The 27,277-nt window shown below is 36.6% G+C and overlaps 1 protein-coding gene and 1 non-coding gene across 4 annotated transcripts in view; both read left to right on the forward strand.

Annotated features, from left to right (window-relative positions):
* HTR2C (5-hydroxytryptamine receptor 2C) overlaps positions 1 to 27,277 on the forward strand; it is a 329,358-nt gene that overhangs the window by 33,825 nt on the left and 268,256 nt on the right. The window lies entirely within an intron of this gene.
* LOC122691113 lies at positions 11,760 to 11,888 on the forward strand. The gene has a single exon (XR_006340350.1). It is a non-coding gene; the product is annotated as a small nucleolar RNA SNORA35 (small nucleolar RNA).

Consider the following 27,277-nt stretch of genomic DNA (forward strand, 5'->3'; position numbering starts at 1 on the left):
CTCCTCCTGCTTCAGCTACATGGTATACTTCCAATTCCTTGAACTCATCATTCTTTCTCTTCTTTTGTGAAAACCTCCTGCATTTCCCACCTCTCCTAACACATCACCAGATAACTTCTATTAAGCATTTAAAACATAACCTGAAAGATATTTCTTCTGGGAATAGGGAAGACTTCCTGCCTACCTTACCTCCCAAGACTAAGTCAGCTTCCTCTGTCAAATACCCGCATAGATAACTCTGTATAACTTTCTATCATACCACTTAACTCAGTCCATAATTATACATTACGTTTGTGATTAGCTGAAGACTGCCATGTCCTCCATTAGATGTGAACTCCATAAAATCAGGGACTGTTATTTGCTTGCTCAATATTATATTTTTAGCATCTAGCACAGTTCTCAGCATATGATTCAGTAACAATTCATTGACTGACTAATTGAATTAACAAATAGGCAGTATCTCTTAAAAAGTCATTCATTTAACCTTTTGAGGTGGTTAATATGTGGCTGTTCAATTGCAGAGGATTTTTCTACTCCCCCTGGTGGTAGCTAGTGTTAGTTATAAATATTGCATCCTGGTGAAAACAGATCCCTCAGTTACCATAGGGTTGCAGATGTGAGCTATCAACTAACTTTGATAAATATAATAGTAAAAGTATTGCCATGACTTTAAATGTAATGTTAGCTATACAATCAGCTGACACTTATAAATGCCTGATGCCACATATGAATTGTTGACTGGTCCAACAGGGATATTGAATAGGTCTCTCTTACCCTATTTCATGCACCAAGAACTTCATATTCACATAACTAAATCATATCACTGCTATGCATTATTAAATAAGAAAATTCAAATTTATGGCAAATTAATTATAGCATAACCTGTAACGTATTAAGGATTATTGCTAATGAGGCTTACACATTAAAAAAAAGATTAGGAGTTTGGCCAGGGATGGACTGGGAGTTTGGGGTTAGTAGATGTAAACTATTACATATAGAATGGATAAACAACAAGGTCCTACTGTATAGCACAGGGAAATATATTTAATATTATGGGATAAACCATAATGGAAAAGAATATAAAAATTAATGTATATATGTGTATAACTGAGTCACTTTGCTGTACAGCAGAAATTAATGCAATATTGTAAATCAATATACTTCAACAAAAATTAATTTAAAATAGACTATTCAATATATATTGAATTTAATTATGAATAATCATTGATTATATGAATATATGGAATATATATAAATATAATTGAAATGTGATGTTACTAAATGAGTACATTGTCAAGTGGTCTAACTCTTGGTTCATGTTTCCTCCTGGCTTTCTTATTTCTGCTTTAGTCTCACACTGTAGTTTTATTCCACTGAATTGTACTATCTTGCACTGCACTATCTTGCAGTGGCCCAAAATTTGTTTTAAATTACATACATCTGCAGTAACTCATACATTTTTAACAGCATAGTCATGTTTCCATTTTTTTATCTTTTAAAATATTGATAGACAATTTTAAGACAGCATGATGAGAGCCAGAGCAATGTTTCGCAGAAATTACTATGGATAGAATCATCTGGGGATCCATTTAAAGATCAGTAAATCTAATCAGTAGGTCTGGGAAGGAGACAGAGAGTTTGCATTTCTAACAGGCTCACAGGTGATGTTGATGCTGCTGGCCTACATTTGGCGCAGCAAGGTAACAGAGCTGGAGTCAACAAATTTTTTATTTTTATGTAAACAGGCAGGTAGTAAATATTTTTGATGTTGTGGACCATACGGTCTCTTGAAACTTTTCGGCTCTGCTGTTGTAGCTTGAAGTCAGCCAGAGACAACATATACCCAAATGCATATGAGCGTGGCTGGGTTCAAAGAAAACTTTATAAAGGCTGAAATTTGAATTCCATACACTTTTCACTTAGTATTATGTATTATTAACCTTTTAAAAAATTTTCAGAACCATATAAAAATGTAAATACCATTCTTAGCTCATGGGCCATAAAAAATAGTCTGTAGTCTGCTGACCACTCCGCTCGTTCATAAAGTACCAATGGATAACTTTGCATGAGGCTTGTCAACTACAAATTAGCACTTGCCATCTGCCTCTACAAGGATTAAATCATGTGTTGCTTCAGCTGCTGATTTTCAACACTCACTGAAGGGAGTTCAGATTGGAGATCAGAAATGAGGCACTCTCTGCTCTGGAAAAACTGGTAGAACAGGTCTTCAGAGAGCTAAGAGATTTTCAGAAGCTGATTTTATGAGCCCAATTCTTGCATCTCCTTATGTCTAGAAAAGCACTAAATTCCTTCATGGTGACATCTGCTTCTCATGACTAGCAGAAACCTCCTGCAAAAATACAGTCAAGCAGTGCTTGACTGCATGTATTCCTCCTTCACCAAAATCACATATATACTGATCTTCCCCCCTACCTCTTTGGAGCAGTTTCTCAGAGCTATCTGAAATGCTGTCTCCTGGGCTATAGTCCTCATTTTGCTCCAAATAAAACTTAACTCACAACTCTCCTGTTGTGCATCTTTTTAAAGTCAACAGGCTGAAGGTATGCGGTAAGATAGGTTCTGTAGGAAACACTGGCTAGGCCTTGAAGAAGTAATTGTTTTCTGGACAGAGAAGTGGGAAGTTGTGAAAGAGAGAGATACAGCAACATCATTAGTGGTTTCTAAACTAAAAGTACAGGAGTGTTGCAAGAAAACAAGCCTATCTGAGTGGAGAAAGCGCAAAAGAAATGGGGATTCCTTATATGCATGTTTAATCAGGTGAGCAGAATGAGAAGTGGGGGGCGGGGGATGCTATTAAGTTTCACATTTTGGAATTTCAAGGGAGGACTGGTGCCCTGGGAGGGAGAGAGAGAATAGAAATGATTAAGGAAATCAGACAGAACAAGATGCATTTGAAGGGTCAGGACTCTCTGCAAGTGACTGCAGACTGTTCTCATTTGAAAGCTTTGTGGAAACATTGATGTAATTGATCAGGCTTTGCAATTCATTGATGAATAGTGAAAGGAGTATCACAAAACCAGATAGAGCAAGGCAGGCAAGCCATTTGTCCACTGTTAAAGCACACAGCAGACTCAAAAGGTAAGCCAAGTAAGAACTGAGGGCTGAAGATTAAAAAAGATGGTCTCTACCAATGTCTCAGCATCTGATAGACTTTGCTGAAGAGCTACAAAGGCTTACACGATGACAGGCACAATAAGCATATAGGTTTTATAGAAGATGTTTTTATTACTTCTGAGGAAGTGTCAGTGGGGTGATATTATGAAATATTACAAAAACAAGAGTTGGGAATTACAAAAGATAGAATATCAAGTACAAAACTAACTCAATCCCAATACTTTTTGGAATTCTTTCTCTTCCTCTGTCTTTCCATTTCCCATCTTATCCCTCCCAAAAGGACTCTGTCCAGTTGTCTTAAAGCTGTGTTTCATTGGCATGCTATAAGTGAAATAAGATTCACTAGGAACTTATTATTATTAACAAGAGACTTCAGGATTTTTTAAAAATTCTCCCAACAAGCTAACAAATGGGGAATTTTTACTACCACTTATTTACCTAGATCTCCCCCAAAGTAGGGAGTGCATCTGCTAGTATTTGTGACTTAGTCAAAACCCAAGGGTAAAAAATTGAAGGCACAGCAAAGGGAGAGTTTTCATTTTTCCACACTAGAAGGAAAGTGCAAATCTTGGTCAGAAAATTTTAGGTAATTTTCAAATACTGACTAACCATGAGAGGAACAGCAACATGGCTTTATTAATCTAAGTTAGGAGAGTTCCAAATGTAGTGAAAGGGAATTGTAAGTTTAACAATCAAAGGACCTGTGACCAAGTTTCCCATCAAATGAGAAGAGACGTTATACATAGTTATAAGCTATCATTTATTGAACAAACACTACTCAATGTCAGGCAATGTGCTAAAAATTATACAAATGATTCCATTTTATTTTCACATTCCAATGAAAGTGGTTATTATTACCCATACTTAATATATGAGGTCTCGACTTTTAAGTGAGTTATCCAAGTCTCTTTTGAGTCCTAGGGACTTGCCTAAGAAAAAATGTTACTATATCAATCCAGCAATCTAGCATCTATCAAATGCTAGAGAAAAATTAGCTACTGTTGCTTTCCTTGATATTATTGTTATTAGTATTATTGCCATTTTCTTGTCTCCTCTAAACCCTGTCTAGCTCAACAACATGGAAGTCAGCATGATATAAATTTGTCAGATGGATTACATGCAACAACCCACTTAAAGTTTCTAGCATTTAGAAGCCAATTAGTAAATGTCAAAACTGTATGAACTTTTCTCTTGAAGGATACTTTTTATTTTTAAATGAGGAGAAACAAAGCAGTAGATACTGCTACTTCTGATTATTTAGTGGTGTGCCCCTGGATAAAGAACTTGACAATTTGTTCTCAGAAATCAATGTTTGACTAGAAAATGAATTTGGTTCAAGTGCCTGGCATCAGGAGGTTAAGAGAGTTTATGGTTAAAATATTCAGCACACACTTCAAAGTTTCTGAGCTTTTTTCCTGCTCCGTCTACTACCTACGTTTGTATCCCTAAGGACTGGTACAGATATTTCCAAAGTATTTGTGTATTTAACAAAGTATTATTATTCATAATGCTTTTGAAATAGTATAATTCATTCTTTCGTGCCCCAGTTTAAACATTGTCATTTAACAGTTCAATTAGTGTTTACTGATAATGCAAAATTGCTCAATAAATGTTGGATGAAAGTGTGAATGACTCATGTCCATTATTATTTATTATTTCTATATCTTTAAGATTTCTGCAAATAAAGCTTCCTTTAAATTGGATATATACTTATCTCTGCAAGTTCATTTTAATAAAACACATAATGTTCTGCTGAATATAAAAACATAAATGAATTAGTCTTTAGTACACTTTATTTCTTAGTATTATATTTAAAATTGGTACTTGATGTGCTAACAGTTAAGTGAAGCACACCTTCCTTACACTGTTCACTCCTTGGTGCTTTTCTTCATTTAATATTCATTTTGATGAGTTTGGCACTCCTGATGCCTTTAAAGTGTGAGCCAAAATTTCAGTTTACTAACAGATCTTTATGTTATTGGCTAACAGTAACCTCTGATTCTAAAAGGAAAAAAAAAGTATCTCTAGCATCCAAAAGAAACCTAAAATTTCAGTATGTTCTCTAAATTTGTCCAATAAAGGTATAACTAGAAAGTACTTCTTTCTGGTAAGGACAGGAGAGCCAAATCCATCAGTTCTACAGTTTGTTCCAGCTCTTGAAAAAAATTTGGTGGAGGGGATTATAATTAATGGATTAAAGAAGATTTAGACTTTCTTGTAGAAGTGAGTTTTTCAAGTATATATGGAGTTTGTAAGTAAATTCTGTTTCTTGCTAGAACTTTAATTTATGAGATCATAAATTTGTTGGTTTTGGTACCATGCAAGTTATTGCTGATCTTCAAAAATGTTTTTGTGTAACAGTGGAGACAAGCCAGATTGGAGAGGGTTTAGATGTAAGGAAATGAGGACAGCATGTCCAGACAACATGGTGGAATGGGGTGGTGGGAACCGATAGTACTTGTCCTATTTGAGGGGCAGGACTTGGTGATTTTGAACAGTAAGAGAGAAGGAATATTCAAGAATGACTCTCAAGTCTCTGGCTTGAGCAGTTAGTGATGAGATACTTTTTTTGAGATGGGGTGTACAGGAGGAGGACGAGGAGGAGAAGTTTTGTTTGGGGAAAGGGACAGAGATAAGTTTAGTTCAGACATGTTGGATTTGAGTTGTTTCTAAGATGTCCATTGGGTGATATCTAGTAGGCAGGTGGGTAGGAAGTTATTCTGTGGCTTTCACTTCCATTTCAGTTGTCTTCCAATGTAGACGGCCCTTTCCCCATCTCTGATTTAGCTGTCAATATAAAGACATCGCTTTCCTTCTAGAAATTTGTCTCTAGTTCACTTCCCTTTCTGATGCTATATTTAAAATTGAGATACAATTTTAACATCATAAGTTAATTAATGTTAAAAAGTACATTTTTAAAGAGAGATTCTATGGGGAAATTTTTTTTTACTTGACAGCTGATCATTGGAAAGATAGCTCAGGCAAAGCAAGCTATAAAGTTAATGAGGGAAAAGAAATGAAGAATGGGTAAGACTTGCTTGTGCTGTAATAAAGTGTAAGAAGTGACCTCTGAACCCAGCAATGAAGATGGAGTTGAATTTAGAGTGTGGCAAGGGCAGGAGGAGGAACACTTCAAGTGCATTTGGACGGGGGGAGGACTTCATGAAAAGACTGGAGAATACTGAATGAAGCAGAGTTGATGGGGTCTGTGACCTTATTGGGTTGTTGTCATTCAGTTGCTTAGTCATATCCAACTCTTTGTGACTCCATGGACTGCAGCATGCCAGGCTTCCCTGTCCTTCACCACCTCCTGGAGTTTGCTCAAACTCATGTCCATTGAGTCAATGATACCATCCAACCATCTCATCCTCTGTCACCCACTTCTCCTCCTGCCCTCAACCTTTCCCAGCATTTGGGTCTTTTTGAATGAGTTGGCTCTTCACATCAGGTGGCCAGAGTATTGGAGCTTCAGCTTCAGCATCAGTCCTTCCAATGAATAATCAGGTTGATTTCCTTTAGGATTGTCTGGTTTGATCTCTGCACACAGTGATGAAATAATGTGGGGTACATAAAGTGAGAGCAACATGGAAATGATAGAGGAAGGTGCTGACTAAGGGGTTTTAATAATACTTATTGCAGCTCTTCCAAAGAGAAATTCCTGTGACTACTTAGAATTATGGGACTGGATCGCTCATCTTTGTCTCACAGTTCTGATGCTTTGGTATCATGCCTTCCAATTACTACACCTGTAACAAACATCCCCTACCACCAGGTGATATAGAGTCATCTCATGTTAGAGTTGCTTTCCATTGTTTGGGACTCTGGCGGGATGAAATTCTTTCCAAGCCACAACTTTAAAAATCTGGTCATCTATTTAATGTCCCATTTACTATCCAGACAGCATTTTGGGAAAAGTTAAGATGATCACTTCTCAATAATTCATAAGCTTAGGTAATTGATTTATATTTTAAATTCCCAAGGGAGGCACCAAAGCAAATGTACTTAACACTTATATATGACTTGTTTCCAGACAACTTTCGTTATGTTTGCTATCTAACATTGAATTTTAAAAATTATTACATTTTTTTTTTACTCCTTTTTCACAATTAACTGGTTGAAATCCCTATGGTAGAGTTATAGCTGTGAGAAGGGACATCCACCGAATTAGAGGAAAAGAAAAGAATAGCTGGGCTCTAAGGCCTTCAGGGGAAGGTCAGTGGCAATTTGGATAGCAGGAGTTGGCAGAATACAGATCCAGTAGTTCTGCCTTCATTATGCTTTATGATATCATGCCCCAGAGAACATAAAGTTCTCAGTTTATTTCTTTTGGAAAAATATATAAATCCAAGATCTTTATTTTTGACTCTTCATATTAATAAGTAGTGCATTAAGTTTGCATTAGAACTAAAAATTATGTAACCTAGTTTTAAGAAGCAAAACACTACAATTTACATACCAAAATACCCCTGTCACAGGAAAAGAATGATGCTTATAGATTAAATTACTCAGTTTTCACACAATTTGCTGTAAACATTTGACTAGTAGCAGAGTCCAGAACGAGTAGTTGATGGTGATAACACTAAGTCTTATCCTTTTCCCTCTCATTTGAATCTCTGGAGGTTAGAATAAAGAATAAGTGGACTAAGTTATTTTGATATTATAACCTTGAATATTAGATTAATCAACAAAAATAATTATGGAGAATTACTATATGATTGACACTATGCCAGGAATTATGGGGGTTACAGATAACTCTTAGGTAGGCTCTATGACATCTCAGTTTGTTCATAATCCTATTGATGAGATAAAACTAATTATGGTAAAACAAACAAAAAAGGCAGAATGTTGCAAAAAGCCAAATAGTGTGCTCTGAGCAATGAAGATTATACAGATATAAAGGGGAGGAATCAATGAAGCCTGCATTTTAGCATTTCAGAATCTTCAGGAAGTGAGCTTACAAGCTGGGACAAATTAAATACAATTTTGCCATGATTATCTCTTCTATCTCATTAAGCAGTCTTTTTGTCTCTTAGGCCTTATCCAGGCATTGACATAATTCTGTATCTTGTACATAGTAGGCACCCTGTAAATATCTGCTGGTTGAGTGATTAAGTTCTTGAGACAGATATTAGTAAAAGGAAGCAAAAGAGAGGCATTTTGCTTTTCTGTCCAATATACAGTTATCTTGAGAAAAAAATCTGTACTGGCCATGGAGAGAGTAACTTATCATTAGATCGTAGTTCCAGTCTGAAAGTAAAGCTGATAGATCTGCTTCTTAAAGACTCCAGTGCCCAGTAGCTCACCCTTATGACATTGAAGAATGAAGGTAAAATTTTGAATGTTTGTTGGATCATGAAAAGAATTTTGGCTCACTTGTCTCCACTAATTAGTTATGATTTAGAATATCAAGATTTTAATGATGCCTGGAGTTAACTTTTCAGCAGAAATGTTTCTCTAATGCTTTGTATATCCCCAGATTTTAAGTAAATATTTAAATAGTGTGAGTTTGGACTCCTTTTAGGAGCAGTATTCAAATAGTATCTATCTTATGCTAAGAAAAGGTTTATTATTATTTTTTTTAATCTTCATAGCTTTATACTAAAGAACTTTTGGTTGTTTAGACATGCTTCTCTTCCACAAAAACAAGAGATATTGAATTATATTGTTGCAATTAATGCTAAGTGTGAAAGTCACTGAGCCATGTCCAATTCTTTGCAATCACATGGACTGTAGCCCACCAGGCTCCTCTGTCCATGGAATTCACCAGGCAAGAATACTGGAGTGTGTAGCTGTTTCCTTCTCCTGTGAAGATCCTGACCCAGGGATTGAACCTGGGTCTCCTGCACTGCAGGCAGATTCTTTACCATCTGAGCCACCCACAAAAGCCCAAATTAATGCTAAGCAAGTATGTAATTTTACTGGGACATGGTTAGTCAATAATGACACAATATGGCTGCCACTGATGAAGTAAAAACCTTGACTAAATGTTTTTAAATTTTAAATTTATTTTTTAATTGAAGGATATTTGCTTTACAGAATTTTGTTGGTTTCTGTCAAACATCAACATAAATCAGCTATAAAAACCTTGACTACATTTCTTTTAGGTGAATTATCTCTAGTACAGCATTGCATTTTTATGAGTATGCATATTGAAAGTAATATTATAATTTAGCATTAAGGCTACAGCAATCATACTTATATATAAAACAGTTACTATGGGAAACTGCAACAGCTTTTCAAAATTGTGGTATAATGAACACATATTTTTGACATGATGAATGAAATGGGACCACAACTTCACAGATGAATGGTCTTCTGAAGAAAATGTGATCTGTTAGAACCGATAATTAATAGTTTATCTCATGTTATTTTCCATGTTTTTATATTTATATCCATCAAATAGCACATTGAAGAGAGTATCTATATTCTAACGGGTTAACCAACAGTTTAGAAATAAGTCTCCTTTATTGGAAAAACAGAAACAAGTGCAAATTCATATTTCAATTTGCCATTATTCTAGAATTTTAGGCAGGAAAATATGTTCTTTATGAGTCACAGATAAGCCTCACTGCACTGTAAATTTTGGAGTACACTTTTATTTATTTATTTATTTATTCATTTATTTTTATTAGTTGGAGGCTAATTACTTTACAATATTGTAGTGGTTTTTGCCATACATTTTCCTCTGCTCTTAAACTGGGTACTGCTTATTTTTAAATTGTTTTCTTCCTCCTCAATTTTAAAAACCTTTCACCATAACAGGCCTAGAATATCACCAGTAATTCTCATTTTGCTGAGAATGTTCATGTATTTGATTCCATTTGGCTTCAGGCATGTAGGAAAAGTTCTAAACCTCAACTTCGGTAATGGAACTTCCTTATCCAGGGAGGGCAGGCAAGAAGGAAATCGAACTTTTTATACCTGCTGTACTGATAACATTTTTAAAGTTTGAAAGAACCAGGCATTTGAGGGAATGTAGATCAACAACATGCATTACTAGCAGAAGTATACATTGTACAACTACTTGATGTACAATTGGCATTGTCTCCTAAAACTGAATATTCACAATGTGTATACAATATATTGTTTTAGTTTTTGATTGATTAACCAGTTTTGTCAATGGAGCCATATTTGCTGAAATGATAATGGTTATTCACATACCAATGGTTATAATTAATCCAGTCTTATACACTTATGGGCTTCCCTCATAGCTCAGATGGTAAAGAATTCACCTGCAGTGCAGGAGACCTAGGTTTGATCCCTGGGTCGGGAAGATCCCCTGGAGAAGGAATTGGCAACACACTCCAGTATCCTTGCCTGGAAACTCCTATGGACAGAGGAGCCTGGTGGGCGGCAGTCCCTGGGGTCACAAAGAGTTGGACACAAGTGAGCGACTAACACTGTGCTCTTACAGTTAGACTATTTATCAAATTCTGGGATGGCTGAGTTCCAAAGCTACCAAATGGGGCATCATTTGGTAAGGCAACATAATAAGCTAGGACAAAACTAGAAGAGACAGGCTTTTAAAAAATAGGAACATTATACATTTAGACTAGGGCTTGGTTCATAGAAGTTTATCAATAACTTCATGAAGCAAATAATGAAGAAAGAAGTAATAATGATTATTTGCCAATGTCTGCTTGAAGTGACAAATTTTTAGTCACAACCAGGAGAAAAAATGGGAGGTGCAGAAAATGGAAAGTTTTCTGTTTTGTACACTTGGGAGAATGGGTTCCTTCCAGGTGCATAGGAAAAAATGTGCCTTTGTCTTTTACATAATTTCAAAGTAATGATCTACAAATTCTCATCAGGAAACTTTAGGCAATTTTAAACAGTCATATTCAATATTTAAGCCAACATAAACAATTAGGTATAGGGATTTCCCTGGTGGTCCAATGTAAAGCAACTTGGCTTTTTGTAAAAAAAAATTATAAGACAAGTAGAAAATGTAGAATTATCAACTAAAAAAAATCCAAAAATTTTTAACTAACTTCTGGTAGTTTGAAAGAGAATTGCTGTTGGTGACATGGGAGACATTCATTTGTGACAACTGTTATTTATTGAACATCTGGGCTTCCCTGATGGCTCAGTTGGTAAAGAATCCACCTGCAATGCAGGAGACCTGGGTTCAATCCCTGGGTTGGGAAGATCCCCTAGAGAAGGGAAAGGCTACCCATTCCAGTATTCTGGCCTGGAGAATTCCATGGACTGTATAGTCTATGGGATCACAAAGTGTCGGACACGACTGAGCAACTTTCACTTTCACTAAACACCTAATGTCAGGTACTGGACTGGACTCTACAAGTTATTTCTGCTAACTCTCCCAAGAGTTAACAGGCAATGAAGTGGTTATTATTGACCCCATTTAACATATAAGGGAACACAAGCCAAGAGGGCTTTAGTAAGTTTCCAAGGTTCTAGGGCTTGTTCCTGGATTCTGAACCCAGATCTGCTTGATTCTAAGCTCACGTTTCTTTCAACTGAAGCTGACCCATGTGTGTGGTCGTCATGCTGACAGAATGAAGCAATGGATCCTGCAATATTTCAGGTCTCCTATCCACACCCTCCTTCAAGTTGGTCCTTTGGCATAAAACACAGGGTCCCAACCCTAGCTCCACTGTCAACAGCACTGGCAAATGACCCACTGGGCTCCTCCTTGACCAACTGGGCATCGAACAGTGCAAAAACAAATCCCTCTGGAAAGCTGGGAGAGTCACACTGTGGGCTACTCCTGCATGCAGGTGGGTACATATCTCCAGGGTCCTGGGACCCCGCCTAAGAAAAGTGAGGAGGTGGAGAGACCAAGCAAGCAGCTCAGTATCTTCTACTACCAGATAACAGTGACTATGTCTAAATCAGCTTAATAGCAGGTGCTCAATAAATGTTGTCACCATTATTGTTAATTATCATAATTACTAGCTGTGTAGCTCTTAGCAATTCACATTAACCCTCAAAGACTCAGTGTCCTAGTACATAAAATAAGCTTGACAGTAGTGGAATGATCTAAGATTCTCATGGTGACAACATTACAAGATAAATTTATTTAAATTCCCTGGCAAATTGCCCATTAAGTGCTAGGACAGGAGAGAGAAATTGTTCTCTCCTCTAGATGTGACAAAATTGCGATTATAATAATCTTATAAATTTGAGCTCCTGTGTATTTTATTTGCCCCATATCCTTACCAGTTTCCTGACAAACTAGCCTTCCCCTGCCTCTTCATTCCCTGCAGATAGTGTAAACGTCTGTTTAAGCCTAATGCTGACAGAATTTCTTCTCTATTTCTTGTAATTTAGATTTATTTTTTTCCATTTATTTTTATTAGTTGGAGGCTAATTACTTTACAATACTGTAGTGGTTTTTGTCATACATTGACATGAATCAGCCATGGATTTACATGTATTCCCCATCCCGATCCCTCCTCCTACCTCCGTCTCCACCCAATTCCTCTGGGTCTTCCCAGTGCACCAGGCCCGAGCACTTGTCTCATTAGATCTACGCTCAGGACCCATTCCTAGCCCCTTCTTTCCTTCATAATATCTTTGAATACTCAAGTCCCCATCATTTGGCAATAACCAGTTTCCCACTTTTTTTGCACTCATTTGTACTCATTTGTACATACAACTTTAGCTAAGTTGTAAACTCTTTGAAAGCAAAGACCTTATATTCTCATACATCTTAGTGTTTACTGTAGTCCCTAGCCCTGTAACTTGCATTAAGTAGAAGCTCAATAAATACTAACAGAAAAATTCACTTAAGTTACCTGTGAAGTCACTCATTAATTCTTATAACCAGGACTTGAAGAAAGATCTAGAAAATTAAACACCCTGTTTTAGTACCACATAAACATGGCATTATTTTCTGTGAAGTAAAACATAAAGTGAAAACTCATTTAAAATCCAGGCAAGATTAGTTTGTGAGAGATGAACTCATGGTAAGTTACTTAACTGAATATTTTGAAGTAAGACCTCATATTTTTTGTGTGTATTAAAGTTGTGGCTGATAACTTGCCTTCCCAGGAAATGTCTTTAGCGTCTTCAACCATCAAGGACATTGGGCTTACAGGTCTAACCTTAGGTCATGACAACATTTTCATAATTAGACCACACTGTAAAATAGTGTACAAAACTTGCAGCTCATTATAATTTTACTATTTTCAGACAATTGAGATGAAATGTATCAGTGAAAAATACATGTTGAACTTAATCCTTTTATTTAAATTTAAAACTTTAGATGAGGGTTTCCCAGGTGGCGCTAGTGGTAAAGAACCTACCTGCCAGTGCAGGAGATGTAAGAAATGTGGGTTCAATCCCCGGGTTGGGAAGATCCCCTGGAGTAGGAAATGGCAACCCACTCCAGTATTCTTGCATGGAAAATTCCATGGTCAGAGGAGTCTGGTGGGCAGCAGTCTGTGGGAATCACAAAAAGTCAGACACGACTGAAGTGACTCAGCACAAATAAATCCTTGTTGACTGAAATACAAGACCATATAAAAACTATGACACAATTTTTTTTTTCTGACAATTGGAAGGAATTGACTTTTTATATTGTATGTATTTTAAAATTTCTTTCTTTCAACTGTCTTTCAACTGTCATCTTTACTGCCACTACTGAACCAAAGACGAAAGAAGTCTGAACATCAAATATGTGAGGGATACAAAATGGAAGGAGAAAATGGGCATGTCCCTGTATGTAAATTTCCTTGTTCTGAGGTTCCAGAAATTGGCCTCTTTTTTTAAAAAAATGAAAATAAAATTCTTAGACATATGGCAAGATATTCATATGATCTACTAACGTTGTGAATTAATGTGTTACAATGGTAAGTTTTATTTTCCCCTTATTATTTTAATGCAGAACAAATGCTATTTGAACATCCTCCATACCTCCCCAGGCTTTCTGGGTAGCTCAGCTGGTAAAAAAAATCTGCCTGCAATGCAGGAGACCCTGGTTCAACTCCTGGGTCAGAAAGATTCACTGGAGAAGGCATAGGCTAGCCACTCTAGTATACTTGGGCTTCCCTGGTGGCTCAGCTGGTAAAGAATCCATCTGCAATGTGGGAGACCTGGGTTTGATCCCTGGGTTGGGAAGATCCCCTGGAGAAAGGAAAAGCTACCCACTCCAGTATTCTGGCCTGGAGAATTCCATGGACTATATAGTCCATGGGGTAACAGAGTCAGACATAACTGAGTGACTTTTACTACATCTCCCCAGACATATATACACAGATATTACACTGATAACATCAGTGGATGTGGGAAGACAGTCTTTTAAATAGATTTTTAAAACTTAGTTTCCTAAAACAGTGTAATCTAGGGTCTTGTCTTGGAAGTCCATGTGGGTAGGTGAGAATCTGTCAACATAATGTCTGTTCTCAGAATTTTTCCTAAGGGCAACATGCTGTTTTGTTTCCCATGTAATTATTTTCTTTTCTTGCTTGTATACTTTAATTTCATTTAAAATTGTGAGGATTGGAAAGTATGATTATTTAGATTATCTCATAAAGCAATTTTTGTGATAAAGAGTACGAATTCTCTTTGATAAACATCTGCTTACAGTTGAATGAAGTGTTATTTAGTATAGAATGTAGTATTCAAAAGAAAATGCAATTTATCTAGGAAATGCTGCTTTCCTTGTTTCATTTACCCTCTTGCTGGCCTGATGTTATCTGTTTTGCCTATTTGTCCTTTGTTACTGTCAAGACAGCAAATTTCTATCTGAAGCAGATGGTGTAACTGCCATTGTTCAAGCTGCTTAATATTCATTCTGCTGCAGGGAATTTTTATCACTAAACCTCTAATTTGGAAATATTAATAAATCAAAACCATTGACTGTTCTGTCTGGGATGTCTGCAACCATTACATATCTGAAGAGAAAAATACATATTTACATTTTGAAAATTGTATCAAAAAACTTGTTTATTTCTTAACACATCAAAGTAAAGATTTATTTCATTAAGTTAATATATAGTGTGATGGTGGGTAAATGCTATAAAATTTAAGTCAGTCATTTGTTGTATATAAATTTGTCATGGACTTTGTTTCCTTTATTAATGTCTCCATATTTTATCCCAAAAGAAAATTTTAAATCACAATGTGTCTTGAAATTTTTGAATAAAGTGTTTAAATTTAAATCTATTTTTAAACTTCCAATTTAGGCCTTTTTGTCCATGGCTCCTAACAGCATCCTGCCTCATCTATCCCACATGAAAGCCATCAGATTTCATATTTTACCATCAGGAAAGAATTAGAGAGAATGTCATTTTTTTCACTCAATCCACATGTTCAATATGGAAATGATTAAAACTTAACCAACAGAAGTTTTCCATTTAACTTTATCCTTACAACTTTAAGGCAACAACTGAATATTTTGTGGACATATTCATAATAACTTATAAGTAAATAACACATATGTATACTTATTCAGTAAATAGAATTCCACAATGTTCATGGTTTTTCAGTGATTACTACTATAGAAATAATTCCACTCAGTGTAATAAGGTAAACTATACACAGTATCCCATAGTTGGACAATTGCACAATCATCAATGACTGATTCTAATTGAATGTGTGTTGAGCAAGTCGACTGTTGGTAGGGAGACCATACGTTCCAGTTTGTCCAGTGTAACCAGAGTTTACACTTATTAAGCAAATATGAATACTTTCTTTGACACTCAAAAGTGTCCCTGTTTGGATGCTTATTCTATTTTTTTCTGCACCGATAAAAACCTAAGAGTTAGATGCTGACATATGTGAAAGAACTATAAGCAAATGTCTCTTACCCAGAGGAGCATACAAACTTATTAATAACAAAATAAATGTATACATAATCATTGCAAAATAACCCATATTTCTTTGCATTAAAATTCTAAATATGTGGCACAGGCAATAAGCACTGTGGGGACTCAGATAGATAAGTGAATGTGGATTAGAGCTGTTGAGGCTAGTTTAAGCAGTTGCTCTATTAGAGACTTTGCAGGCATGAAGTCACATGGACAAAGTTCTAGGGATGGAAATGATTACAGTTCACTGCTGATCAATCAACAGTGAAAATGACAGAATACAAAGAAGAGTGTAGTAGAAAGAACAATCACTAAGGACTTAGAAATTCTGGTCTTTTATCCTGGCTCTGCCACTGGTCAACTTTATGTTACTGAGTAAGTTGCTTCTTCCCTTTGGCTTTATTTCCTTCACCTGTTAAAAAAAAAAAAAAAGGGAGCAAATTAGATTCATCCGTTCCTCTGTTTATGGTGAGATTACTTTGGGCATGTGACTATGGGACTAAAGACTATGGAGAGGATCTCTAAAGTTCCTTTCCTGCTCTGCTTCCATAGCAATGACTCCCATCACCTGTGTTTCCAAGGACATAGTTGTTAAACAGCTTGGGATCCTGTGCTTCTTCTCTGTCAAAAAAGTACTTATTGCTGGTAAGTGAACCCAAACCAGCAAACATTTGTTAAGTTGACTTGAAACTTTTCCCAGCAAATTCCTTTATTTCTTAATTGGATTTAGGCCATATTTTCTTTCCTTCTGATAATGATGAATTCCCAGAGTGGTTGGGGACCCTTCCAGGAGAAGCTGGTATTGCATATTTTCATAGTGTGAAAACTGCTCTTGTGGCACAGGTAACCAAGTCTCCGGTCAGCTCAGCTGGCAAACCTGGATCCCATGCACTGGTCTCCTTTGTCACTTCTCACAACTGAGGCAGGCCTATTCCCCATTCTGATATCAGAAAGTTTGCTGTTCCCAGCTCTAATCTATAAGGACAGATGATGCTCTTTGAAGAGGCAGTTGTAGCAACTGAACAAAGGACTCTACCAACTCAAGGAGGGTAATATGTCTTCTGTGAATCCAGCAGGTTCAAGGCTGTAGGCCCAGTTTCTTTGATAGTTTTTCCTATTGCAAGGAGAGGGGTAAGTGGTCCTAAATCATCAGAATGGATTGTACATCCTTTCTGCACATGGATGTGCCGCTCCATTAACTGGAGAAGCTGGAGGTAGATCTAGTCTAAAAAGAATCCGAGGAGCAAGAGAAAATTTTTTACTGATCTAATATTTATTCTGTCTTTAAAATTGTGGTATGCTAACCAAAATAAATCTGAGACTTCTTCATATAGTAGATATAAAATACAAGATCAGATATTAACAACTTTTAAGTTGTTACTTAGTTGATTTATGTTTGGCAGGTCATAAAACAGAGACAAATTGTTTTTGGTAGAAGTGCCAGGATATATTTAAATCTAGCTGCAAGTTCGCCTGTTTGCTTTCAGTATTGTTAGTGGTGGTCATAGTTGCAGTGGGAGGGGATGAAAGAGAGGGAAGTCAAGATTTTATAAAGAACAGTTGAATGAAAAACAGAAGTAACAGAAGAAAGAGGAACTATAATAGATGTTTGATCATAAGTGACTGCTGCAAGAAAAGCAAATTATTGAATTTAGAAATGAGGGCATTTATTTTCTCCATATTGTAACTTACACATAGAATGGTATAACATTGCTATAAGGGGTTTCCCCTTACTTTTTGCATGGTTAGGGCTTCCCAGGTGGTGCTACTGGTAAAGAACCTGCCTGCCAATGCAGGAGATGTAAGAGATGCAGGTTCAATTCCTGGGTCGAGAAGATCCCCTGGAGAAAGAAATGGCAACTCGCTCCAGTATTCTTGCCTGGAGAACCCCATGGACAGAGGAGCCTGGCAGCATATGGTCCATAGGGTTGCAAAGAGTTGGATATGACTGAAGTGACTTAGCATGCATGCAGGCTAGCGGTTTAGCATGCAGTTTAGCATGCATGGAACAGAAAACTGAAGTCCTTTCAGGAAAATTTCCAAGTGAACTCCAAGTCTTAAGAAATTTCTACTAGCTCTCCAGGTAGTCCCATTGAAAATTTAAACTATCAGTGAATTTTTCTTCAGAAATACATACTCCTATACATTTAAATCTGTAAATGTACTAAGTAAGTAAGTGTTAATCGCTCAGTTGTGCTTGACTCTTTGCCACCCCATGGACTGCAGCCCACCAGGCTCCTCTGTCTATGAGATTTTCCAGGCAAGGATACTGGAGTGGGTCGCCATTTCCTTCTCCAGGGGATCTTCCCTACCCAGGGAATGAACCCGGGTCTTCTGCACTGCAGACAGATTCTTTACTGACTGAGCTACAAGGGAAAGCAATACATAAAACATTATTAAATCAGAGGTATGAGCAGCTGAAAACTGACAGGAGCTGAAAATTGAGTTGTAAGTAAATCACTGAGAGTCTGTCTTTTCAAATATACTGCTCATGAATTTGAAATCAATCTGCTTTATTCTACCAGTAATAGTAGAGTTTCTACACCTTTATTTACAAAATATTTAAACTTCAGAAACTTCTGACTAAAAGTGGGGAAATGGGAGGAGGAAAAGCAAAAGGCATAAGGAATCACTTGACAGTGTACTGAAATATTAATCCACAGACATCATTCACTAAGTGTATTTTAAAATTAAGGCCAAATTTGAAAGTAAATTATTTCCTCAATTATTTCAGGATATAGAAGTAAACACAATTCAAACCTTTACTCATTTTCTGTGTGAGTGTGTTTAACCATTGTTCTGGTAAAATAAGAGTGTGATCCAAATTCTATGCCTCATTCCCAAACTTCTAGAGATTGGTGACACCTTACAGAGTGAGCTGTTGAAAGGGGCCAGGCATAAGACAAGTGAAGGAAAATGAAGATGTTAAGTCACACATCTGGAGGGGTACCCAGCCAAGATAACTTGAAAAGCTCAGACTTCTGAGCAAGGCAAACTTGTTTTTAAAACGGCAATGCATTTGCAATTGAAAATATCCAAGGTTGGCTTAAGGGAGAGTGAGTGTAATAACAAAAAGAAAGGAATCTGACTTGAGACTAACAAGATGATGGGTACTTTCTTTTTTTTTTTTTTTAAACTTTTTATTTGAGATTGGAGTTTAGCTAATTAATCTTCCTGAATAGATATGAAATTTTCTAGGATAGAAAGCATCATAAGAAGATAGATCTGCATCCATAGTGTTTTCAGAGCAACCGAGTGGGCTCTGTAACAAAGTTATAAATAAATTTGTTGTTATTGTTCAGTCTCTCAGTCATGTTTGACTCTGGGCGACCTCATGAACTGCAGGATGCCAGGCTTCCCTGTCCTTCACTATCTCCTGGAGTTTGCTCAAACGCATGCCCATTGAGTCAATGATGCCATGAAACCATTTCATCCTCTGTCACCCACTTCTCCTCCTGCCCTCAATCTTTCCCAGCATCAGGGTCTTTTCTAGAGTCAGTTCTTTGCATCAGTTAGCCAAACTATTACTTTGTCTTTTTATTTTATTTTTTTACTTTTTTTTTTTACTTTGTCTTTTTAAAGCAGAAGGAAATGACTGATTAAATGGAATGTTTCACTGATTTTTCTAAACAAACCTACTTAGAGAATTTCAGAAATGGGGAGTGCCCTCTCAGATGAGCTAATGTGAGCCTACTCATTTCCTGAACCATGTATTGAGAACAAGTTGACAGGAAGCAACAAAACAGCCTGACAGTTCAATATGATAAAGAAATTCATAATTTAAGGGACAAAGTTTGTCAGTTTTAATGCCTTCAAATAGGGATTTAACAGCATCTGTCACTATCCATTAATGCACTATCCATTAATGAAATGCAGAGGCATGAGATGTACATTCCTGGGCCTGTAAGTTAGTAAATACATAGATCAAATATGTTGTAAATGGAATTCTTAAATAACTTTAAAAGTGATCATTTGTAATGTTTTTGGCCATGATGTAATATTATCTCATTACAGTACCGAATATTATGTCATCTCTTTCAATAATATTCTAAGACTGAATATCCTTGATGATCTTTAGGGTTTGGGGCTTTACTTTTGCTTGAGCAGCTCCATAAATGAATATTCAATTTGTACATTATTTTTATTGTGAAAAGAAAAATAAATGGCTTTTCTTGTCACCAAAAAAAAATAGCTCTATGAATATTCTGATCAAACTTTTATTTACTTCTATTGAGATAGAATGATGTGGAAAAAAAATTTCAAATGCAATTACTGATGACTAAACTGTATGCATTGTTAAATTCCATTTACAAGTTTCATGAGGAATTTGTTTTTTAAGTAAAATATCATGATCGGAGTATGGACACAGCTGCTACGGGAGTCTCACCCAGCCATTTTCAGGAGGTTTATTCTGCCATAGTATAAAGAATCCTTATTTGTTCAAGAAATAATTCCAATCTAAAATCTAGGAGGCAGGTGCTCACTCGTCCTCCTCCATGGTTAAAAATACAGGGAGGAGGCCAGAGTGGCAACTGTCACTATGATTGATTTCGTTGGGATAGAAGACTGACCAGCTGATTGTAATCAATGGATTGTGAACTCTCTCAGACCACTGAAACTGTTAAAACTCCTTAAGGTATAACAAAGAAGTAATGTTTTGAAATTTAAGTATTTTGAAGTGCAGTTCAAATTTAAGTACTTTACTCATATCATCTCTTCTTCTAAACAACACAGTGTTTAAGCCACATGTTGTTCACAGATTATAATGTCATAATCATAAACATGACAAGACTTTTATAGTATTCCATGTCTCTCAAAACTGAAGTTTGAGGTGAATGTAATCTATCATAATAGTGAAATAATAATTATAAAGTAAGTGTAATCATAATTAAAATATAAATTTATCATTCATTTTTATTCAACAAATATTCATATATAACCCTTAATATGTGTAAGGTACTTTCCATGCACACTCTATTTTCAATGATAACCATCTTAGCAACCAAGTAATACAGATAGTATTTTCTTCAACTGATTCTTGATAATGCATTCCTGAACCGTGGAATGTAGGACTGGATGTCATCACTATCTACATGGCTGCTTAAAGGACTTTAACTCTCACTTCGATTGAAAACGTGAAATATAAACAGGACTGGCAGTGATTACTGAGTAGGAACAATCAAGGGAGGCTTCCAACATGACGCAGACCTCTGGCTAAGAGGAAGTACACAGATGGGCCATTAGGAAGTGAAACACTGAAGACTTTGTCAACGATATCTTATCTAGTGCAAGATCAAAGATAGAACTGTATCCACACTTTGATCTTATGAGACTCCAATCTCATTCTGCACAATGGTGAGCATCAGAGTGTTCCCAGGCTATACCATGTCACTATGAAGTTTGAGAGCAATGTTTAACAGCTACAAGCTTGTTAACAAATTATGCACATTTTAAAAATTACTCAAACTTATTTGAATTTGACATTCAATGCAATCACAAGAACATCTTTTGAAGATTGAATGGATACCAGGCTCTATGCTGAATACAATGAAAACAAAAACATATTCTGTGCATTCAAGTAGTTTACAGTCTGGAGGTAGAGAGTTCCCCACCCCTTTTCAAAACTAAAAAAAAAGTAGAATGCTTCTACCTTATGCATTTGAGTTACATCACCTTTTTATTATATTGTGCTTTCTGTTTCTCCTTGATTATTAAACTTGAAAGATTAAGTGCTCCTTGGTAGTAGATTTTCTACTACCTAACTACACTGGCATAGAAAATTCACAAATAGATTCAGATAATCTTTCCTAACATAAAACTGTTTTCTGCTTCTGCAGAGTGCTGACATTTAAGAACATAAAGTCAGGGCCCTTATACTCTGTTGGAACCTTTTCATATATGGATATTTTGATTAGCATATTCTTATATAAAGGTGAAGAACCAGGGAGTTCTGTGGTAGTCTAGTGGTTAGGATTCCAGGCTTTCATGGCCAGGGCCTGGGTTCAGTCCCTAGTTGGGGAAATGAGATTCTGCAAGCTGCAAAGTGTGGCTAAATAAATAAATAAACCTAGTTTCACATAAAGAGTTTCAAAAATAAACAAACAAAGGTGAATAACCAATTCTGTGAAATGCTGAGAGTGACTCTCTGACTAGCTCTTATACTGCAGGTTTTTTCCCCTAATTAATTAGTTATTGAATTTAAAAACATTCTTGATGCAAGTAGTTGTCCATATAGGATCAATGAGGGAAAACTTAATTTTCCTTCAATAATTACTTTCAATACTTTACATTTTTTTCTCATTAAAGTTCAAATTGCTCTCAAGAACAAAGAAGTATGATTATTTCCCAGCAGATGATGATTCAAGCAGATCACTGAAAAAGAGTAGTATCCTATTCCATCAGGATATAGACTTCAGGTAGTGATAAACTGCATTAATATCTATATATCTTTGAAAATATCAAGTCTAACAGACGTACAGAACAGACTTTTAGACTCTATGGGAGAAGGCGAGGGTGAGATGTTTTGAGAGAACAGCATTGAAACAAGTATATTATCAAGGGTGAAACGGATCACCAGCCCAGGCTGGTTGCATGAGACAAGTGCTCAGGGCTGGTGCACTGGGAAGACCCAGAGGGATGGGATGGAGAGGGAAGTGGGAGGGGGGATCGGGATGGGGAACACATGTAAATCCATGGCTGATTCATGTCAATGTATGGCAAAAACCACTACAGTATTGTAAAGTAATTAGCCTCCAACTAATAAAAATAAATGGAAAAAAAAAAAAGAGAATATTCAAAAAAAAAAAAAGAAAATATCAAGTCTACATTTTCATAGCTTAGGTCTTATTACTGTACCTTACATGAAAAAAAGATATAATTCAAGCAGAGAATTTTAACTGAATTTTTTATTAATACTTTGTGATATCTATAACATGCAAATGGAGGTTCATGACATTGTAGAGGAGGCAGTGATCAAGACCATCCCCAAGAAAGAGAAATGCAAAAAGACAAAATGGTTGTCTGAGAAGGCCTTACAAATATCTGAGAAAGGAAGAGAAGCAAAAGGCAAAGGAGAAAAGGAAAGATATACCCATTTGAATGCAGAATTCCAAAGAATAGCAAGGAGAGATAAGAAAGCCTTCCTCAGTGATCAATGCAAAGAAATAGAGGAAAACAACAGAATGGGAAAAACTAGAGATCTCTTCAAGAAAATTAGAGATACCAAGGGAAGATTTCATGAAAAGATGGGCACAATAAAGGACAGCAATGACATGGACCTAACAGAAGCAGAAGATATTAAGAAGAGGTGGCAACAATACACAGAACTATACAAAAAAGATCTTCACAACCCAGATAACCACAATGGTGTGATCACTCACCTAGAGCCAGATATCCTGGAATGTAAAGTCAAGTGGGCCTTAGGAAGTATCACTACTAACGAAGCTAGTGGAGGTGATGGAATTCCATCTAAGCTATTTCAAATCCTAAAAGATGATTCTGTGAAAGTGCTGCACTCAATATGCCAGCAAATTTAGAAAACTCAGCAGTGGCCACAGGACTGGAAACAGTCAGTTTCATTCCAATCCCAAAGAAAAGCAATGCCAAAGAATGCTCAAACTACTGCACAATTGCACTCATCTCACATGCCATCAAAATAATGCTCAAAATTCTCCAAGCCAGGCTTCAACAGTACATGAGCTATGAACTTCCAGATATTCAAGCTGGATTTAGAAAAGGCAGAGGAACCAGAGATCAAATTGCAAACATCCATTTGATCATCGAAAAAGTAAGAGAGTTCCAGAAAAGCATCTACTTTTGCTTTATTGATTATGCCAAAGCCTGTGACTCTGTGGATCACAACAAACAATGGAAAATTCTGAAAGAGATGGGAATACCAAACCACCTTATCTGTCTCCTGAGAAATCTGTATGGAGGTCAAGAAGCAACAGTTAGAACTGGACAAGGAACAACAGACTGGTTCCAAATCGGGAAAGGAGTAGGTCAAGGCTGTATATTGTCACCCTGCTTATTTAACTTATGTGCAGAATACATCATGCGAAATGCCCAGCTGGATGAAGCACAAGCTGGAACCAACACTGCCAGGAGAAATATCAATAACCTCAGATATACAGATGACACCAGGTTTATGGCAGAAAGCAAAGAAGAACTAAAGAGCCTCTTGATGAAAGTGAAAGAGGAGAGTGAAAAAGTTGGCTTAAAACCCAACATTCAGAAAACTAAGGTCATGGTATCTGGTCCCATCACTTCATGGCAAATACATGGGGACACAATGGAACAGTGAGAGACTTTATTTTCTTGGGCTCCAAAATCACTGCAGATGGTGACTGCAGCCATGAAATTTAAACATGCTTGCTCCTTGGAAGAAAAGCTATGATCAACCTAGACAGCACATTGAAAAGTAGAGACATTATTTTGCCAACAAAGGTCCGTCTAGTCAAAGCTATGGTTTTTCCAGTAGTCATGTATGGATGTGAGAGTTGGACCATAAAGAAAGCTGAGTGCTGAAGCGCTGATGCTTTTGAACTGTGGTGTTAGAGAAGACTCTTGAGAGTCCCTTGGACTGCAAGGAGATCCAACCAGTCAATCCTAAAGGAAATCAGTCCTGAATATTTATTGGAAGGACTTATGCTGAAGCTGAAACTCCAATAATTTGGCCACCTGATATAAAGAACTGACTCTTTGGAAAAGACCCTGACACTGGGAAAGATTGAAGGCAGGAGGAGAGGGGGATGATAGAGGATGAGATGGTTGGATGGCATCACTGACTCAATGGACATGAGTTTGAGTAAGCTCTGGGAGTTGGTGATGGACAGGGAAGCCTGGTGTGCTGCAGTCCATGGTGTTGCAAACAGTTGGACATGACTGAGTGACTGAACCGAACTGATATATATATCAACATTTTTAAAAACCTGAGCATGTATATTTTGAAACTACTCTGGGAAATACAAGTTAGTATTTTATATATAACATGGTAGATGCCATTCAGAGTAGTAAATGGGACAATTTATCTTTGCATGTTTTTATTTTCTATGTACTTGTCTTTTAAAAGCTTGTTCTTGGTTTTTGTTTTGTTTGTGGGATTACTATACCAAAATGATATTTGTGTAGTTTCCAAGTTCTTTCAGAAAAGTGTATAATGTTGTAATTTAGGGTACTGAACCATGTTAGTTTTATGCAAATTAGTAGTTTTTTTTTTAGAAACACAATTCCAACATTTTAACTAAATATGGCAAATAAAGTGGCTCTTATATCCAAACTAAAATAGAGAGTTTACAGAACTTGGAATTGATGGCATCCTGGAAATGAAACATGTCAAACCCACTCCCTTCCCTATTTATTTAAATTTCTTATTTCAGCTCAAGTCCATATGGTATCCCCATTCTCTTAGGCTGTTCTATGTGTCAGGAAATGTGACTATCACATCTATAGAGACCCATCCTCACAGATGATCATCCAGGAGAACTGAGAATGCTTTCCCTTAATTTCTACCTTGGAAAAATTGGGAAGTATTATAATTAATTTATGTGGATCAAATCATGACCCCTAGAATCATTAGACTGGCAAAAGTGCTAAGGTACTATTATAGACCGAGACTGATCAAGCAACTTCCTCTGGTTGTAAGAGGGAGTTTTCACAGAACCATATAGATTAGATAAAGCTGAGTTCCTCAGAAGAATGAAGATACTAGTAACAAAAAAGAGAGGAGAAAATACTGATGTCCACTATATAATCCAATAACAAAATTACATATATACATGTATGTATACAGACACATATTTCCGTTTAGATCATCAGTAGATTTTTTAGAGTCATGTTTATACAGATCCTATATACCTGGAGAAGGAAATGGCAATCTATTCCAGTATCCTTGCCTGGAAAATTCCATGGACGTAGGAGCCTGGCAGGCTATAGTCCATGGACTCGCTAAGAGTTGGACACGACTGAGCGACTTCACTTTCCAATGCAGGGTATCCCTGATCAGGGAACTTAGATCCCACATGTTGTGGGGCAGCTAAGCCTGCGTGTGTCAACTCCTGAGCCAGTGCACCCTAGAGTATATGTTCTGTAACACAAAAAACCCACTCGTGGCAACAGGAGAGGCCTGCGTGCCACAGCGAAGACCGAGATCAGCCAAAATCAGAAAGAAAAAATGACTGAACTGGCGGTCCCTGTGAGATCTCTGGTCCCTGTGGTCTCTCATTCAGCCCAGCGTATACAGTAAAAGGGCCAACACTTCAAGAGTCTGAAGAATAACCCAACTTCCTCAGTAGGTGACATGCTGAAGAAGGAGGAGCAGGCCAGGTTTATAAACCTGCAGAGACTGAAAACTGCACATCTGTCTAACTTGTTGGTTGGAAAAAAAAATGTAAAACATCTATTTTCTGCTTCATACTCTTCTCTGACTTCATGATTTGCTACAGTGAACGTGAAGAGTCCAAAACAAAATTACTTTTAAAAGAAAATACAAATAATCACTTGGCTACTTTAACCTAACCAGCTGGATCCACCAGAAGTGGGAAGAGGAGGAAGGAGCAGCAGTTCTCCTGCGACTGCAAAGGAGAATCATCTGGGGTAGGAAAGGGGAAGGATTCTTTCAAAAATCCTAATGCCTGGACTTCCCTGGTGGTACAGTGGATAAGAGTCTACCTGCCAATGCAGGGGACATGGGGGTCTGATCCCTGGTCTAGGAAGATCCCACATGCTAGGGAGCAACTAAGCCCGTGTGCCCGGAGCCTGTGCACCACAATGAAGAGTAGCCCCACACTCACTGCAACTAGAGAAAGCTCACATGCAGCAACAAAGACCCAGTGCAACCTAAAATAAAATTAATTAATTGAAAAAAAGATCCTATATACCATTTAGTAATTTATTTCTGATTTTTTTTATTGATGTATAGTTGCAAATTAGTTTTTAACATATTAACTTTTGGTAGAACAATTTCCTGAATTCCTAATGAATTTTCAGCTTTCTACCAACACACACATCTGTTTTCTTGTTAACAATAAATTTTGGCTCACCACAGTGATTTCATAATTGACCCCCAATTTTTGCATACTGGTGTTACTGATGAGTAAATCATGAAAAAAAATTAACAATGAAGGTTTCAAAACAGAACCCATTTTCTAAGAAAATAATTAAAAACTAGGAGACATGATTTTTTTAAAAGGAGAAACAATGTTATCATTAATGAAGTGGATGTGATCTTTGTGATATCATATTATTTTTGTTTCCTATGTGTAATTTTATTCTATATAAACTAATTTTGCTCTATATAAACACATTTATATTTCTGGATAAATCAGTTGTTGCTGTTTATAGACCACCTGAAAAATATATCTCTTTTA

The sequence above is a fragment of the Cervus elaphus genome, chromosome X (assembly GCF_910594005.1).
Source record: "Cervus elaphus chromosome X, mCerEla1.1, whole genome shotgun sequence".
NCBI classification, from domain to species: domain Eukaryota; kingdom Metazoa; phylum Chordata; class Mammalia; order Artiodactyla; family Cervidae; genus Cervus; species Cervus elaphus.